This window comes from Bombus vosnesenskii, unplaced genomic scaffold (assembly GCF_011952255.1).
Source record: "Bombus vosnesenskii isolate JDL3184/JDL3185 unplaced genomic scaffold, Bvos_JDL3184-5_v1.1 scf7180000013816, whole genome shotgun sequence".
Taxonomy (NCBI): domain Eukaryota; kingdom Metazoa; phylum Arthropoda; class Insecta; order Hymenoptera; family Apidae; genus Bombus; species Bombus vosnesenskii.
Genome location: NW_022883230.1, coordinates 1 through 18,190, shown reverse-complemented (window position 1 = coordinate 18,190; position 18,190 = coordinate 1). Strand labels below are relative to the sequence as shown.

The window sequence follows — 18,190 nt, the reverse complement described above, 5'->3', positions numbered from 1 at the left end:
CCCACGACAATTTACGACAATTTCTTTAACCTACGTTCTTACTCTAATTTTTATTCGCTCGCCTAATGATTGAATTTTTAATCAATCATTGTTTATGAAAAATTGCGATGATAATTGCATTGCGGATCTTTATGCAAATGCATATTTTCGTGGATACAATAATACAATTGAAAGATTTGATGCAATCGAAGGGACTTGGGCAAAAGTATGTTTCTATCCATTAAATATCATCGATAGTGCTGTACTTTTGGATATTTTACAAAATTTTGCGTCATACGCATTCTATAAATTTTCGTATCTTCGAATCACCCATAATTGCATAAAAATCCGCTGTTTTGTGATAATGAATATTAATGACGGTGGAATTTAAGATTCCTGGATTCAGTAACTTGTCTTACTCTAATACATGTATTGCACGTTTTTGGAAGACTAAAGATTCTTTGCTCGAGATCAACGCGACAAGTATTGTACTTCGTGGTGAACGTTTCGCTACAGCCTTTCGACCTCTGTGATCGAGTTTTCGCTTTTCCTCGATTTTATACTCGATCTCCGTAGCATGCTACTTCTTAAAGGTTCACCGCGAAGCGACGCTCTCATCGAATTCCTCGCACTGCATCTAGAAAATGATCGGAACATGGCGACCGGTGGTGTCTCCTCGTCCTCGCGTTTGCTGTCAAAACATTGCGTTTAAAAATATTGAATCCAATCGCTTAAAGATTTGAATAACTTCCCAACTCGATCCTTCTCTTCTGTTCAAAAGATTTAAAAAGCATTTGAAGAAAGAAGATAGTCCAGTTTTCTTTTGAGAGATTTAACAGATTTTAAGAATACGAAAGTAATACGAAAGCATACGAAGATGTAGATCTAACAGAATGCTTGAGAATCTTGAACTTCGAGCTTGAAGATCTGTGAATATCTTTGAAAAAAGGAAACCGAAAGTTCCTTTATGTGATTTTACCTTCCGATACAAGGTACATCCCACATCTTCTGATCTTTTCCAAAATCCTCGCTGTCCTGCAGCGTCTGCGGAAGATCCTTATTCAATGTTTCCGGCAAAAAGAGAGTCAGAAGACCGCCCATAATTCCGAGTGTGCCCAGCACAAGAAGAGGTAGGAACGAGGACACAACATTGAGATAGACTACGAAGGGTGCGAGGATACTAGCAACGTATCCCATTATATGTATCAAAGCTACACCCTGAGCTCTAACCACAGTTGGTAATACTTCAGCCGCATATTGGAGACCGATATTGTATGAAATGTTTATCCAAAATCTACCGAGAATTGCCAGAGAAGCTGTATATATACCTGAAAAAAAATTTTAGCATTAGTTTTTAATTCTAATTTTTCATGAAATAATTTTAGAAAATTTTAAGGAATAAAAAGGGAAGAAATTATTTTATCTGTCTGTAATTTGTCTGGTTGTCTGCAATAGTTGATACAAGCATTTGCTAAGCTTAATATAAGCGTGCTTAGCTCTAAGCTAAGCACAAGCAATAAGCTTCTTATCTATAAAACGTTAATCTAGTCAACTTGAATCTAAGGGATTGTATTATGGATTACGGCTACTGAAAGCCATATAGCACTGCTGGAGCGCTGAAGCCCATCATTTTGAGGACTATTGCCAACGCCCTTTGATATATGCGGAAATACGAAGCGATCTTATGATCAAAGCAGTAGAAGGGGAAATAAAATATCTATACAACGGATACATGATAGGGCTTGGAAACTATTCTAGCAATGTAGCAAATAATCTACAAGCATTTTCATGTTATAAATATTCCAAAATATACATTTTCTTCCTTTCAAAAAGCACAATGTTATACGAATGAAAAATATTCGTCTGATTAAGTCAGAATTATCGACTTAGGTTATTTAGAAGATTGATCAGTAATATAGAAGGGTGAATATATAAAAACGAAATGTACGAACTATTGGAAACGGCAGAAGCCCTGATGCTGAAGATACCAGAAATGACGAGGGAACCACATGCCAGCCATCTTCTGCCCCATCGATCAAGAACGAGCGTGAGGAACGTGTCAGCAGGCAGCTCGGTTGCTGCAGCAATCGTGAACGTAACAAACACGTCCAGGCCTAAATTATCGACGTTTCGTACATGACCATCGAACACCAAAGAAATCGCCATCCTATATTTCGTAAAACAATTTCATATGATAAAGAAAAGCACGCTATCATATTTCATGTGAGAAGCAAATTCCTTGCTTCAGAAATGAAGTATTTTTAGACAAAAGATATAAAACTGTTCGTGAGATTTTTACAAGATACAATTCCGATTTTACGTCAATCTATTTGATATCTGTTTAACAGCGATACGAACCAAATAACAATAAATAGAATCGTGATATTCCGTAGTCGTGGCGTTCTAAATAGATCCAACACGGAGTACGTTTTGTCTGCTTCCTCCTCTTTGCAGATTCTGGCACAGGTTTCCTGTTATTAGCAAATTTTTAACTAGTTAATGTCGTTTGTCTGTTTTTCTTACAAATTTATGTGAATCTGTTATGTGTACAAAGATTACGATAAAATCCGGAAGAAAGTTTATGTTATATTTGTATGAGACGATCCTTTCGAAATAGTTTACTTGGACGTTCGCAAATTTTTTCATTTTACTTTATAAAACATCAAACCTCTAAAAGTCGATTATCTCCTTATATCGTACATTAATGTTAATATTGCCATGATCTATTCATAGACTGAGCAGTTTCCAAATGTTTAATCTATTTGTATAAAAATTTTCAAAGATAAAAACAATATACAAATTCAATAAATAACATTACAGAAATAGACAATAACAGACAATAACAGAAATTGACAACAATTTATCGCTGGCAATTTAGGTGATGAATAAGATATAAAATTACTAGGTTGTAAACAAATTTTCATTACGTAAAAGACCCAATTAGACTTCTATTCAAAGAAAATGATTATATGATATGCTTAAAGGCATATAAATTGGTATTTATAGAACGCACATAAAGCAGGAAAGATCATAAAAGTAGAAAATACGGAAAAGATTGCGGTAATCGGTTTATTTACCCGGAATCGTCTATAGATGTCATCGGGCACCTTGGTGCCGTTGATTCGCTCGAATTTACCAAGGATTTTAATGGCCCTGTCTATCTGACCTTGGCTGACCAGCCATCGAGCGCTTTCCGGTATCAACCATGGCGTACCTACGGCTAGAACAAGAGGAACTGAGGTGACAATACAGGTCATCCTCCGGTCGGCCAAATAATAGGCGATCCAGGGTAGAATGCAAGTTGCAAATGTGAAGAATATTGCGATCGACATATTCGCTACGAATGTCCTCCACTTTGGTCCAACGTATTCTAATACTGGAATAAAAAACATAATATTTAGAAGAATCATCTGTGAAAGAAATATTCTGTGAATAAAGAATGGAACAATATATTAGGTTGTCGCAGAAATTTCTTTCGTCTCGTAAGGAGATAATAGACGCATACTATTTTTTGTTTTATATTATTTTATTGAATTATATTCATTGGGACAAAATAGATCATACGTAATTCAATAAAATAATATAAAACGAAAGAAACTTTTGGGGCAACTTAACGCAATATGAAGAAGAAAAATTTGAGTTACAAATATATAAAATGTAGATATACAATATATAGATTAATTTAACAAACGTGTTTAGTTCTACGATTAAATCGTGTTTAGATCTAATAACAAGGACTTTAATAATTTCCCGATGATTGTTCAAGCCCATTTAAGTTTCCGTAAGTGTTTCGATACTTATCGACAAGAATACGTTTCTATTTACGAATTATACAGGGTGGTTGGTAACTGGTGGTACACGCGGAAAGGGGATGATTCTACGTGAAAAAAGAAGTCGAAAATATAGAATAAAAATGTTTCGTTTGAGGCTTTGTTTTCGAGAAAATCGACTTTGAATTTTTGCTCGGTACGCGTGCACTTTATCACGTCTCGTTATAACGGATCTCACTGTAGATCGTTGTCTCAATTGACGTTATTTTTAAAATTTTTTAAATTTTTAAATTTTTAAATTTTTAAATTTTTAAACTTTTAAATTTTTATTCTATATTTTCGACTTCTTTTTTCGCGTAGAATCACCCCCTTTCCGCTTGTACCACCAATTACCAATCACCCTGTATTTCTTAAAGATACAAAAGGTAGAATCACGCGTAACTAGCAATATCATAAATTAACTGTGAATAAACGGATCGTTAGAGTCAAAGGATCATTTACATAATTCAAACACGAGCGTGTGTTACCTTGTTAAGCTATTTATGGTAGATATTGAAAGATCGATAAGCCTGAGATACATATTTATGTCGAAACGAACATTCTCTACGGAAAGTCGAGTCTAATTCGATGAAAACAATTGACTTCCTGAACGAACATATCGATATATATCCACAGTGCAATGACAAGTAAATATTACTCTATTTTCGTACAAGAAAACAGATTAAAACGATGAGAAGTTATCTTGAACAATTGAACTGACCTTCGCGATGAATGAATCTCGCAATTTCACGAATACGTAGACGAAATTAATGTCTGGTGCGTATACGTCCAATAAATTAGAAACGCAAGGTTGTAACTCTTTAATCGCATAACAGGACGTCTATTTCGTCTATTTGTAGTTGCCGTAAAATAGGGAGTAATTGCTCTTAATGAAGCAACCGTGTTAGCCACTTAATAGTGGCTTGCTTCTAATCCGGAATCACCTTCAATTAGTTGTAACTAGTGGCTTCCTGATAATTACCGCTCAGTGGTTGTTTCTTTTTTTTGCTTTATTATAATTGCGATGCTTGAACCATGTTTACCATGGAACTCGCTTCCTTATTTAAGATCACTTTGCACCATTGATTTTTACTTTTCATGCTTCATAATGAACCAATTTATAATTCATAATAAACCAAAATGACGAACGTTCGTTTAAATCACGAGTTTCAGATATTTCTATTCTCTAAAATTACCTGAATTAATTTTTATTAAATAAAATAGCTATAGGATAATTCCACAAATCAGATATTTTGAGCAGATATCTCGGAATTTCCTGTTTAATTCGCCGTAAATTTTCCCAATACGCTCTGGACCTCCTACATATATATAACGTGTCTATACATAACTGTTAATTCATCATTTTCTCGTAATCCTAACAAACAATGCTTAAAAACTTTAACTACATTTTGGATTATTATCTCGCACGAATAAATTTTAAGCTATTAATCGCTTTCCCGAAAATCTGGGTTGGTTATCAGCTTCGGTACGAGACCATCGAGTAACTCCGGTACGCATGAACGGAAATAATCTTCCAGTTATATCCAAATGTTTAATAATTTTCTACATAGAAATTTAATGAAAAATAAGAATAGAAGAACCTCGCATTACAAAAATCAACTTCCATGAAATCTAAATATTATTTATGCTGTCTGTAATTTTCAACATCTTCTTTCGCAAATCATCATCACCATCATCATCATCACCATTGCGACAGCCATTCTAAAATATATGTATCATTAATTTAATAGAAAATAAGAGTAGAAGAACCTCACGTTATAAAAATCAATATTCATAAAACCAACAAAATATCGTTTTTAAATATATGTATCATTCAGTTTGTATTGCCTTTACAACGCGTAGATAGGGCGAGGAGATCTCTTCTGAAGACGAGATATTATTCTCATAGAAAGGATACAGAAAGGAGAAGAAGACGTAAAGAAGCTTCTCTGAGACCACTCGTTTCATCACTTCGCCTCTCAAGGTTTACTGCCTTTAACATTACATTATTCGCGCAGAAAAAGTATTCGCTTTTCTCCCAGCTGTTTCCGTCACCCTGTAATTTCATATCGTGTTACCGTTCGATCAAAAGCGACAACTCATTTATTGTAAACGAAGATTCCGTGCGGCACAGTTAGCAAAGATAAATTACAGACGATCGTATTAATAATAATAATCTGACCGATATCTCGCAATGCGACCAATCGATAAACGCGAGCACCGTCCAACGCAAGGACGTTGTTAACGTTTCGAAACTGATTAACGTTCGTTCTCTTCTTTCTTTTCTTTCGTTTCTTCCTTCTCGCCTGTTGGCTCGTAAAAGTATCTTAGCATTTATAGACATTTTTTATTTATTTATATTTATTATATATGATGGTATCATAATTAGTACAACAAAGTATTATTACGTTTCTGTTATATATTCATGAATATATTGGAATTTCATTAGGATCGTAATAAAGTCATATAATAATTATATCGAATATGACGTCAGAATTATAAATACGGTTATTATAATGCAGAGTTTCAATTAAGTAAATTTAAAAATCTATATACAAGATACAAAATTATTTAGCGTAATTATATATTTCACAGTAATTACAAAAATATTTAATTATAAAAATAGTCAAACATTTATTATATTAATAAATCCCGATATTTGATAACCATTTATTACATGTTTAAGATAACTATTTATGCTGTATATTTGTACTAAATAAATGTTTGCATTAAATATCTCGTAACTTCTATGTGCATCTTCAGAAATGCTTCAAACTTTACCAATATAATCATTACAATGCTAATGAAATTTCAGAATGTTTTATATAACACATATTCTACATACATATAAATTTTCTGTGGCAAATATGTAAATGCTTTTATAAACTACTAGGTTTATACGCTTTGCAGTCTCATATTTTCCTCCCACTGTTAGCATTATCTGCAGTTTGTATGTGAGTTGTATGAAGTTGATCGAATTCTACGCTTTCAACGAGCTGGTCGAGTGAGGTTCTGCTTGAATAAGTTATAAATCCTGGCAGGAAGAAAGGCACGTGTTATTGATATTGACTGATTAGCTGGAATGTTGAATAGGAATTTAAAGAACCAACTCAAACTTTATCGATAATAAAATATGGAAAATATGACTGCAAATAATACGTGAAAAATAATGGAAATATTCTATAGGATATTTGAATGTTTATTAGAGAATTTTAATAATAATATGGAACATAAAGAAGAAAGAAATTCGATGATACTAAATAATGATGATACTGAAAATTTCAGTGATTTTTATTAATATAAAATTAACATTAATATAAATAAAAACAAAATCTATTATAAATGATATAGACGAACTTTTTAACTAAATATCGTTAGAAAGAAAAGTGACACAAGTATACATACGAAACAATACAAAAAATCCGCATCTATCTAGAGAAATTTGTTATGAATTTCAAAGTCTGTATAAATACGTATACTAATACATAAAGCTTCTAAAGCTCTAAAGTTTTAATGTTTAAAAAAAAGTACAAAAATATTTCTATTAAAATATATATGATATTTTCCACGGTATTTTCTACGCAGTTTCTACAATTAAGGATTTCCTCGTTCCCATCGATTTTCCTCTAGTTGTGAGACCCTCGGATAATCACGTCCCTTTCATTTTATCTTCGCTACGCTCGATTATAAATACGGAACTGAATATAGAATTATTTGCAAATCAATGAATCCGATGATGTAATTTGTTACGCGCTCGAAACGAATTAGTATCACTTATCTTAGTTTCAATCAATACCTCACTTTCTCAAGTCATTGATTAAAATACGATTTACACTCGTACAGATCGAGCCTTCTTTCTCAATATTTCCGTCGAATATTCGTGATCAATCGTTTAATCGACCTTGATAATTAGAATAGAAATAAGAAAATTCGAACGCCAAATCATTAACGAACCAGCCACTTGCTCACGAATCTCGTCAACTTGACCTTGTTTTGTCGAACAAATTGTAAATTTTTCCAACCTCGGCTTGAGTCATCGATTCAGGATTAATGCACGTCACCTGAGTTTCTTTGGTCTCGATTTTCACAATTGGAATGCTGTCTGCAGGACAAACTTGCTATTCGATCAAGAAAACTCGTTTCAATGACCCGTCTGATGAACTTTCAATCAGCGTTCTTACGTTTCAACAGAGTCTCTTCAAAAGTTTCAATCAGGGTCTTAACGCTGTACTTTCAGGGTATAAAATATCTTTCAAGACAGAGACTAGTCTAGATTTTCTCTTCAGTATATTGATATTAGAACAATAACTGGAAAATATATTTCTACAGTATTATAATTGAAATTTTTTCATGTAGAGTTATAATAAAATTTTGTATTATAAATTGCCTGTATTATGGATATCAGACAATGAATTATCGATCTTATATTAAACAATTTATCAGAATTTTCAATGGAATATTTAAAATGTTACTTGATTGTTTTATATTATTATGTGATATTTTTACGAATTTTAAATAAGTTTGCTAGAAGAAGATGTTCATTTTAATTAAAACCATATACACGTATGTATATATATACATAGATTTATAGTTGTGGAAGCGTTCGTTGTAGAACCATTCATTCGTTACCTTCGCTTTCCGTTGGGAAGTGAAAATTTATGAAAACCCTGGTATGCTATAGTTGTCCAGAAATGAAAAGCAATTTTGAACAACTAATCCTTTGTAATCAGAATATTGTCTCGTTAAAAGAGAAAACAAAATTATAATTGATCGCGAGTATAGAGGGAAAATATTAGTATAGAAAATGATTGCGAACTAACTACCTTTAAATATTATAAATATTCAATGGTATATATAAATCCAAATATCTTAAAGTTTCATATTTTTATCTTGCATGAAATTCTTATAAAACAGGAAAATTAATTTTTCTCTGTCTCTCTCCCTCTCTTTGATATAAACGCCGCAGTTAAAAAATAAATATGTATGACCTCATGTATATTCATATGTATTTAAGCATCTTTCTTCGTAACTTTGAATGGTTTTCAATTTCATTTAAATTGTTGCATGGCAACGTGAGTTCTGTTGCAAAATTCATATACTTGTAGAAACGTCAGTCGTAAATCAAGCATAACAACAGTTTTACAGTATGTTGTAGAGATTACTTTGTTATTTAAACTTAGAGATCTTCCTGCTTACAGTAATTACAAAAAGTAACTGTACACCATCGTATTTAGAACAGCATTTATATATATACCAATTAATTAAGACTAAGTCTTAAGATAAGACTGATTAAAATATTAGCTTTCGTATCATTTGTAATACTTTCATACATGCTTATAAATAATTAATGCTATCAAAATGAAACGTAAAAACTGATTTAAAAAAAAGGAAGAGAGACGCTTCATTGGGAAATAAGGATACATACGTACAAGTACTTTTTGTAGCCTCTGTGTGGCTTTCAAACTCAATTCCAGGGCAAAAAAGAAATTATTGAAAAACGGTTACCTAATATGTACATCATAGTGAAGCAATTATCAAAGGCGAATCCAACGAAAAAACGACACAAAGTGAACTGCCAGAAGCTACCCGTGAACGCAGTAGCCACCCCAGCGAGAAATCCCATTAAATTAGCTCCGAGCAAAGCTGGTATTCTTCCATATTGATCAGCAACCTATCCAAAAATTAATCCTCCGAAGATAGCGCCGATGAAGAAGATACTTTGAGCTATGGCTGGCAATACATCATACTGACAAACCCATCCCAGCTGCAACAGAAAACTACAGTCGAATGATTTACTTCTGATCACGATCAGCATCACGGAAATCTTATAGCAATTTCAACGCCTCGATTAAACGAATTTTCGATCAAAGTTTCGAAATTCCTAATGAAGCGCGCCTCTGTCCTTTTATCTTTCCCTTTGAGGAAAAAAGAAGGGGAAGCTTAAGACCCTGCGCGTTCTCGCGTCCTTCTTCTGGATGCTTCCTACCCCTCGATGAATAATTCTCCTCCTGACGAGCGACGCAAAGTTCATGGAAATCCACTGGAGCAAAAAGTCTTGCAATTTATGTCGAACAAATCTGCGTGTTCGCGCTGTTGCTCGTTATAAAGTTTTATTAAAGTTTCTTTTCAATCCGATATTTTCATTTTCAGTTTTATCGCAACCTAGTTTTATCAGCTTTCATAATTCGAAAATTTTTATCCTTTTTTTTTTCTTTAAGTATTTTTATAAATATTTATTCGATTGTATTTTATTTGGCAATGTAACGCTTGAATTTAGAATGTACTCTGTAATTTCACTACATGCACTAATTATTACTGCAATATGTACTAGTAATTCTGTTACGTACTATAATTTTCCTCTGTGGAAATCGACATTGTTAATTTTCCCACTTCTGAACTATCGATCTTTCCACAAACGTTTATTCGACCCTTTTCATCGTTCTTCTTTCTTTCCAAAAATTGTACACTACGCTTATTTTTTATCGAAATAGATCATGCAAATAATCGAATACGACATACACAGTATAAAGGGATTGATTGATAGGAACAGATGAAATATTCAAAAAGCAGGAAATTACAAGTCGAACATTTTCTGTCACCTCGGATGCCACAGACGCATAAGGGACGGTGGTATAATTAAATTCCCATCCTTGTTGGCAATCTTTCGTTGGCCACGATAGGTCCGGTACGTGGCTTCCATTTAGCAAAATTTCCGTGTAATTTACATCGTACATGCTGCATCTCGAGTAACCTTCGCGGTTGACTGGTATCGCCAGCGACAGCCTGAAACGAAGGAGAAGATAACGTAGATTGGTTCACGGTCTTCGATGCCGATGGACGTTCTGACAAGCGAGTAATTAACGTTCTATTTGAAACTTGACAAAAAACATTGGGAATCTCGAGTATTTGTTGAGCTAATAATATTGATTGTTAGTCGAGTCTGATAAAACGTATTTGATTGGAATTTCATTTAAAGCGAAGAAAGTTATTTTCAATTGTAGCTGGATGTACGTTAATTGCTGTTTTCCTGTCTTTACAAATTACTCATTCCTTTGTTTCATCAGCCTTTTCGATTATTATTGTCTCGTATTATTATTGTCGAGTATTGTCTCGTGGTTATTATCTCAACGCTTTTATCGTGTCAATTTATTGCGTTGTGTTCATACGGGTTTGTAGAATATATAATAAACAATGCAATGAGAAATGAAAATGAGAAAATTTTGAAGAATTATTAAATTAGGTAAATTGAAGGGAAAGAAGTTCTGTGAAGGAACTGGATTGGATCTAAACAGATAATAAAGAAAGATGATCCAAGATTTGCGACCTCCGACGTATGTCGAAAACACTTACTCATTAATAACGAATGTCATTAAGATAATTCAGTGACGGTAATTGCGTCTGTTATTCTGATGAATGTTATTATTTCATTAGGCTTGCTGTATAATTTGCTAGATTGTCTTCAACCAGATAAATATATCAATAATTTTGGCAATGGCTATCATCACATACTTTATCGAAAGAGAGAACATTGGTTCTCTTTGATTTTCGATCGTTGAATCGTCGAAAGAAAACTTCGCGGCTCAGAGAAAATTCTCCTACAAACACGTACATAGCATAAAAATCGGTAACACGCGGAAGTTCTACAGGAAAAAAATCAAAAAGACTTGCTGAGCAAGGCAAGAACTTTCCAATAGAAGGTGAGCATAATAATAAATAACACTTGCACGGATGCTTGCGGAGGAGTCGTTGACTATATTAAACTAATACTAATTATGAAACAATGTAACAGTAACGGTACTAGTCGTAATTAACATACTATCGTTAACATTATCGTGATATCGAAATTTCTTCCCACAAGATCACCGATTAATTGCATCGATTTGCGAAATTCTTAGTGTTCGATGATTATCATAGTCGAGGAAAGGTATTTACAAGATATTAACATCCGCATCTAATCACATCTCGTAGCATCGCGACTTATCACGCGTATCGCCTAACCTTTACATGAATATTGAACGAACGAACACTTCGAACGCATTATGCAAGTGTACGTTACGTTTTTCATTCGCCGGTAAAAGCTTTCAAAAACGAGTTAATGAGCGAATGATACGTGGCATGCGCGAAAGAAACGAATGCTTGCCCATAGAATAGCTGAAAATGATTCGAAAAGTATACTAGCAAAATAACAATAGATTCAGATGATAACTGACCAGTCGACCAGGATTAGTCACAGCCTTTTAACAATTCTATCGATTTTTTGCTACTATTATACTTATTTACTCCAAAGCTAAGATCCTACCTAGGCTAAACTAAACGTTAACTATGACTCACAGTTGGAAAATGCACTTATCTTATACGTAATCATTTATCAATTACTGAGTTCGTTAGGTTCTATTTTTGTTTGCTGAAAGGAAAAAATCTTCCATTAATTAATCATCGCTATATCGTTGTTTGCTATTGTCTTTCGTCTGATCGACAATCATTTACCCATTCCATCGTTGTAGAACTCTTCATTTCTGGTTCCTATAATCTGGTATTTAATATCATCGAATTTATTTTGAAGCACGTGCACGTGCCAAAAAATTAGGTCACGGAAGTTTTATGCATTTCTGTGAAATCTGAAAGGGCAAAATTGCAAAGTACACGTGTGACACGTGGAAATATATAAAACATCGGAAAGTAGCACGCTTTGTAACGTTTAATCGAGGTAAAACAATTTTTTATCCAGCTTCTAGTTTTTTCTTTCGCTTCCTTTATATTCTGAAAAATATGCGTAAAAATCCGCAGGCTACGTATTATGACGTAAACGGAATGGAACGAATCAATAATAGAATAAATTAAATAATATTAATATTAAAATATTAAATAATATTAATATTAATATAAAAATTATAATAATAATAATCGATAATAAAAGAAATTAAGGACAATGGAACACATATTCGATTTATACTAAATATCCGCGGCTGTCCTGATATTTATTGCCAGTCGCGTACATACGTTCAAGTTATAATTTCTAACACCATTAGAAAGTTAGGAGAATTTTAATCGAGAACGAGCTCTATACCCTTTGAACGTAATTTGTTCGTCACTTAATCGCTGCACGCGGTAAACACTAACGAGCAGCTCTTAAACAAAAGTATTTGTACGTTATGGTCAACAACGGGGTGACTAGTTATTAGCGCGTTCTCCTGTTTCATTGAAATTTTAATTGCATCAACGTAGTACGTTCTATAGTCGACGTCTTAACATAATTGTACGGATCGAATGTCTTTACGTAAAACTGTCCCGTGCATGTTGACGATTCGCGGCCAATCAACGATATCAGGCCGAATGTTACGTGCTCAACGCTATTTTTTCGCGTTCACGCTCTCATTGTTTGCGCGAAGGTTCAACGCGTTCGCGCGGCGTACGCGATAATACGCGCTCCGGGAATTTTATCCAAGGAGCATTGTGCGAGCGCAACACGTTGCGACACCACATCCTTTGCCTCTCTCGAAACGTCTTTTATTTATTAAATTATTTATTAAATTTATTAAATTTAAATTATGGTGCAATCGAACCATGCGCGTATAGCAAAAAGCAATCGTTTCTAGCCGTTCACTTTGAACACCGCGAAGGTTAATTTGGCAACTACATATATATACATGTATTGTGTTTCTAACGATTGCCAAATGCTATTTTCATGCATATAGTGATGCCATCCTTTTGTTACGAAGGATTAGCATCAGAGAAATTTTCGGCTTATTACGCATATTGAAAATGTAACGTAAGATTCATCTTTTTTTTCAGCAAATATGCAGAGATACGCACAGGTGCGTTTGAGTATTAGAGCACCTACTGGTTACATTTATTGGAACGCTCTAGCGGATTTTACGCTGTAAAACATACGACGTGAATGAAAGTTCGGATTTATAATAAAATAAGCAGAAGATACAATCGGAAAAAGGATCTCAGCAAGACGATAGTATTAGGACAGCGTTAGGAAACGGTAGGCCAAGAAAAGCCGGTCGAAAGATGATTCGTAGAACTAAAGAGATATTGATCCGTTTCATAGCGCCGATGCGAGCGAAAAGCGAACTAAAAATTGCGCGTTTAAGCACTAAAATGTCTATATACTATCACGAAACTACGAAATATTACTAATCTTCTATTTACAACGAAGCTCGTAAGTCTCGTGACCAATTTACACGAAAAAAGATCGAGTTAGGGACACGATAACGCGTTAATGAAACTTCTAATCTCTAAATCTCTAGAGAGAAATCCTTAAAAGCTGTAGATCCTTAATAAACAATTTACCGATTACGACGATAAGTCCCCTGATGCTCGTAACCAATTTTACACAGAAAACGGATCACCAAAGTTGCAAGACATTCCAGTTGGAGGGAATGACGCGTTAACGAGAGCGTCGCGACGTATAATGTTTACAAAGTTTGCGTGGAAATTAACACGATCAGGAATAAGCTGGATCGTTGTCACCGTTTACGATCGTGTTTCCGAGATGAAAGAAATAGCTACTATTATGCAATCGATCGTTTCGAACTAGTAAACGGCGTAGCGAAATAAAACTCGGTGTAAGTCTTAACATACGTTCACTAGCAGGAACGTGTTTTATTGAAACTTTTACGACTCGCTACCGACTGCTCCAGCCGTTGCATTATTTGAATAACATCGAAGGTTGTTGACCTAGCAACCGAACGAAGGTGCGATCCAATTGGATGTGGATGTAATTAGACCTTGAAATACCTTTCGTCATCGAGCATTTCCAATTCCCCGCCGAGTGTCCTCCATTTTTGCGCTTAGTCTTTACGCTCGATATCGTCGCGATTTGCAAGCACTCGCTAGCAACAGAATGTGCGATCGTCGTCGCGCGTCGCCGTTTCGACAGAATTAACGTCGTTGGAATCTCACAACGATTGAGAAACCGCATATTTACTTCGCGCGAAAACCACGATGAACGAGTTATGTCTCGTTCGGGCTAATTTCTTTGAAGTAGTCAATGTGTCGATTTTTAATTTATGCTTCAAATATGTAATATCGGAAAATAAGGATAGAAATTTTTGTCCGATTACTTACAATTTATTCATATTAAATTGAATATACAAATATAAATTGGACAGAGAACGATATTTATTTAACGGAAACTAAATGCAATACTCGTATCTATATCAAATAACTTTACAGTTATTTGATCACTCTCGTCACAACGAATCTAACACACACACACTCTCTCTCTAACAACTCTATCAATCCTCACGACTCTACTCTTCGACGACTCGAAACCTCTAACGACTCTACTCTTCGACGACCCAATTAGCTCTGATCTTCGCCAATACACTCCTGCTCGGTCGTGCTCGCTCTTGCTCTCGTCCTCTCACACACACACACACGCACACTTTTCGGCTCACATACTCTGGCCTCTCGATTGCCACTCCTTGAAATGTGGAACCGTACTTCTGTTTTGACGCTGCTTATCTTTTCTCGCGTCACTGTTACTAGGCGCTCTTGGATGTAAACAAACCACGAAAGACGACGTACACGGTGTTTTCTAATTTCAGCCGATCTCCAATCAAAGCTATTCTACGATATTACAAATATTAAGAATCGAAGATCCAGTGTGGAGAATTTGAAGGGTTGACTCTGAGATTTGAGAGTAATTTCAGAGAATGGAAGCTTAATTCCTGCGATTACTTCCTTCACATACTTCCCCTTTTCGGATCTTGACACTACGAAGTCTCTTTCGGTCGTGCCGTACACCTCGCTGCAATATGCCGTACACCTCGCTGCAATATGTCCAAATCCGCTGCACTCGGAACACCTAACATCTTCTCCCCTCTCCGGAAACTTAACACTTAGATGATCCTCACTACCGCAAATGAAGCATCTTCTTTTCTTCATTGCATCTACAGATTGACTGGGCTTCCCGTTCTTCTGGGTTTTAGCCGGCTTCACAATCGACTTTGCTCTGCGACTCTTCTGCTCTTCGTACATCACTAACCTCTTCCTCAACTCTTTGATTGACGTAGCGCCGTACAATATAGCCTTATTGTTCTCGTCGTCTATTATTCCATCCACTATGTATTCCACCTTTGCTTCCTCCTCTATGTCCACATGGCTGGCTATTTCGAGCATGCGGTACATGTAAGCCAAACATGCTTCATCGCTCTCCTTTTTTGTTTCTTCAAGTTTCTGATGTACTTGCCTACTGTTGACTTTCCTCGAAAATTCTTTCACTAGCCCCCTCTTCAAGTCATGCCAAGTCCTGGCATGACACTCGAAGCTCGCAAATATTTTCGCTGATCCCTTCAGCAGCTTCCTGGCGTAGACTGCCTTCTGCCCATCCGACCACATGCACGTATCAGCGACTTCCTCGAACGACTCGAACCATCGTTCGACATTTTCACCTTTGTCGCCATTAAACGACTCTAATGCATCTTCGACGTCTCTAAAACTCAATGTCGAACCAACACATGCCCTTCGACAATATTCATCACGGTCCTGATACACCCTTCGCGTATCTCTCTTGTATCCTCTTGCGTTTTTCTTGTCATCTTCATCCTCACTTTCGTCGTCGCTTTCTTCTTCCGACGATATGTCGTTACCATCCATGGCCGCTTGTAGCCTTGCGCGTAATTCTACTTTTCTTCCAGTCGTTTTTAAACCCAAACTAGCGAGGCGCTCCTTCAACTCCTTCGTATTCATTTTTTCAACATCTTCATCTTCGTTACAATCACGCTCAGCTCTCTGTACGTTTCCTAGATCTCGCTGACCGGTTAGCTCTTCACCGCCCGTCGATCCCTTACGATACGATTGTCCAGCCCTACACGCCCGATTCAGCCTTGCAATCAGCACTGACCTCGCACCCGATATAGGGAGGTTCATTCGAGCGAGCTTACTCCTCAGCTCCTCCAGCGTCGAACCCTCTTCACCCGACAATCGTTCGTCCCCGACGTTTGCCATTTTTCACACTACACGAACTTAAACAGTCAACGATATCGTCTTTTACCGCACCGCGTACCGGTAAATTTACAACTAGCTCGAATAGCTCTGTTAAACCGTTTCGTTTTCTGTCTTGTCCAATCCCGGACGAGCCCCCAAAAATATGTAATATCGTGATATAATGTATTTACAAGGAGTGGGCAATGGAGATGTTAATCAGACAGAAAAAGACGATTGTTGTTCAACCTGAACTATTCACGCCAAACGTACAGAAAACAGCGCAACTAAATAACTAGATAGCGACTCGACTTTTACCAAAACGCAATCAACACTCTCTCGGCAACGCCACTCGCAAACTCTGTCTCCGCTCAACTCGCACTCGGCTCCTCGGACTCACACTCTGGCCGTTGTCGCATTCTATTGCCTTTTTCCTAGGCCCACCGCACACGTGTTCTGCAGACGCTCGTAGCCAGGGTCACGTAGGTCTTTTCCACGAAACTATGCACTTGAAAAGACCGATGACACATTGATGGGCCCGACGGCGCCTCGGCTCTCGCGACATTGTTCATAGTTCGCCCGATATTTCTTAGGCCTTTCGTCCACGATACTACATATATGTAGTGGTGTACTGGTCATCTTTTTTCCACACGTTTTTAGCTTTTTAGCTGTTTGTGAATGGGCGCCTAATCAGCCAATCAAAAATGGCCGGTATTCTATGAATACTTCTCTTCAATGCTTGAAGAGCTGGATATTTATCCAAAGCTGGTGCCACAAACATATACTCGAAATTTTCAAGGGCCGCTGCAAATACGAAGTCCGCCCATGTCGTCTGAAAAAAGGTTTGTATACATTTATTTTGTACGTCCTCTATTAAATAATTTTTTTAATTTACCTTGAAAAATGTGAAAAATCGAACTCTTAACTAAAGATCACTAGCTTTTTAGGAAGAATTTGGATTTTTATTTTATTGTCAGATTTTAATGGATAATTTTAGAAACTTCAACCTTTGGAGGTATTTGTTAATTAAAAATGACAAAACTGGTATTATGTAAAAAAGAATAATGTGTATCCTGAATCAATGTCGAATGGAAATTAGACAGTTCTATAAAAATAATCCTTCTCACGATTCCACAACTTCATAGCTTAATTAAGTACAATTCTTCGGCGATATAATTACAAATACATTTACAGGAATTGTGTAATATGATAAATATCTCGTTAAAGAAATTGAAATCGTAAATTCCGCGGATAACCAGCGTTTATCATATATCAGGGATTTGCAAAGAATAAAAGTTGTAGAACGTTGAAAGGCGTTGAGAGAAACGTGATGTTATCCCGTTATTCGTTAACGCAACGCAGTTAAAAAAAATCCCGTAGGAAGATTACGATAATAGATAACCTGAGTAGAGTGTTTGTCGGGGGATCTAAAAGATTCTTTCGAGTAGAGCGTCTGAGATTGCAGA

At 35.8% G+C, this 18,190-nt stretch overlaps 1 pseudogene; it reads right to left on the bottom strand.

Annotated features, from left to right (window-relative positions):
* Nucleotides 1-852: 852 nt before the first annotated feature.
* LOC117238999 lies at nucleotides 853-17,556 on the bottom strand (annotated as a pseudogene).
* Between the last annotated feature and the right edge of the window lie 634 nt (nucleotides 17,557-18,190).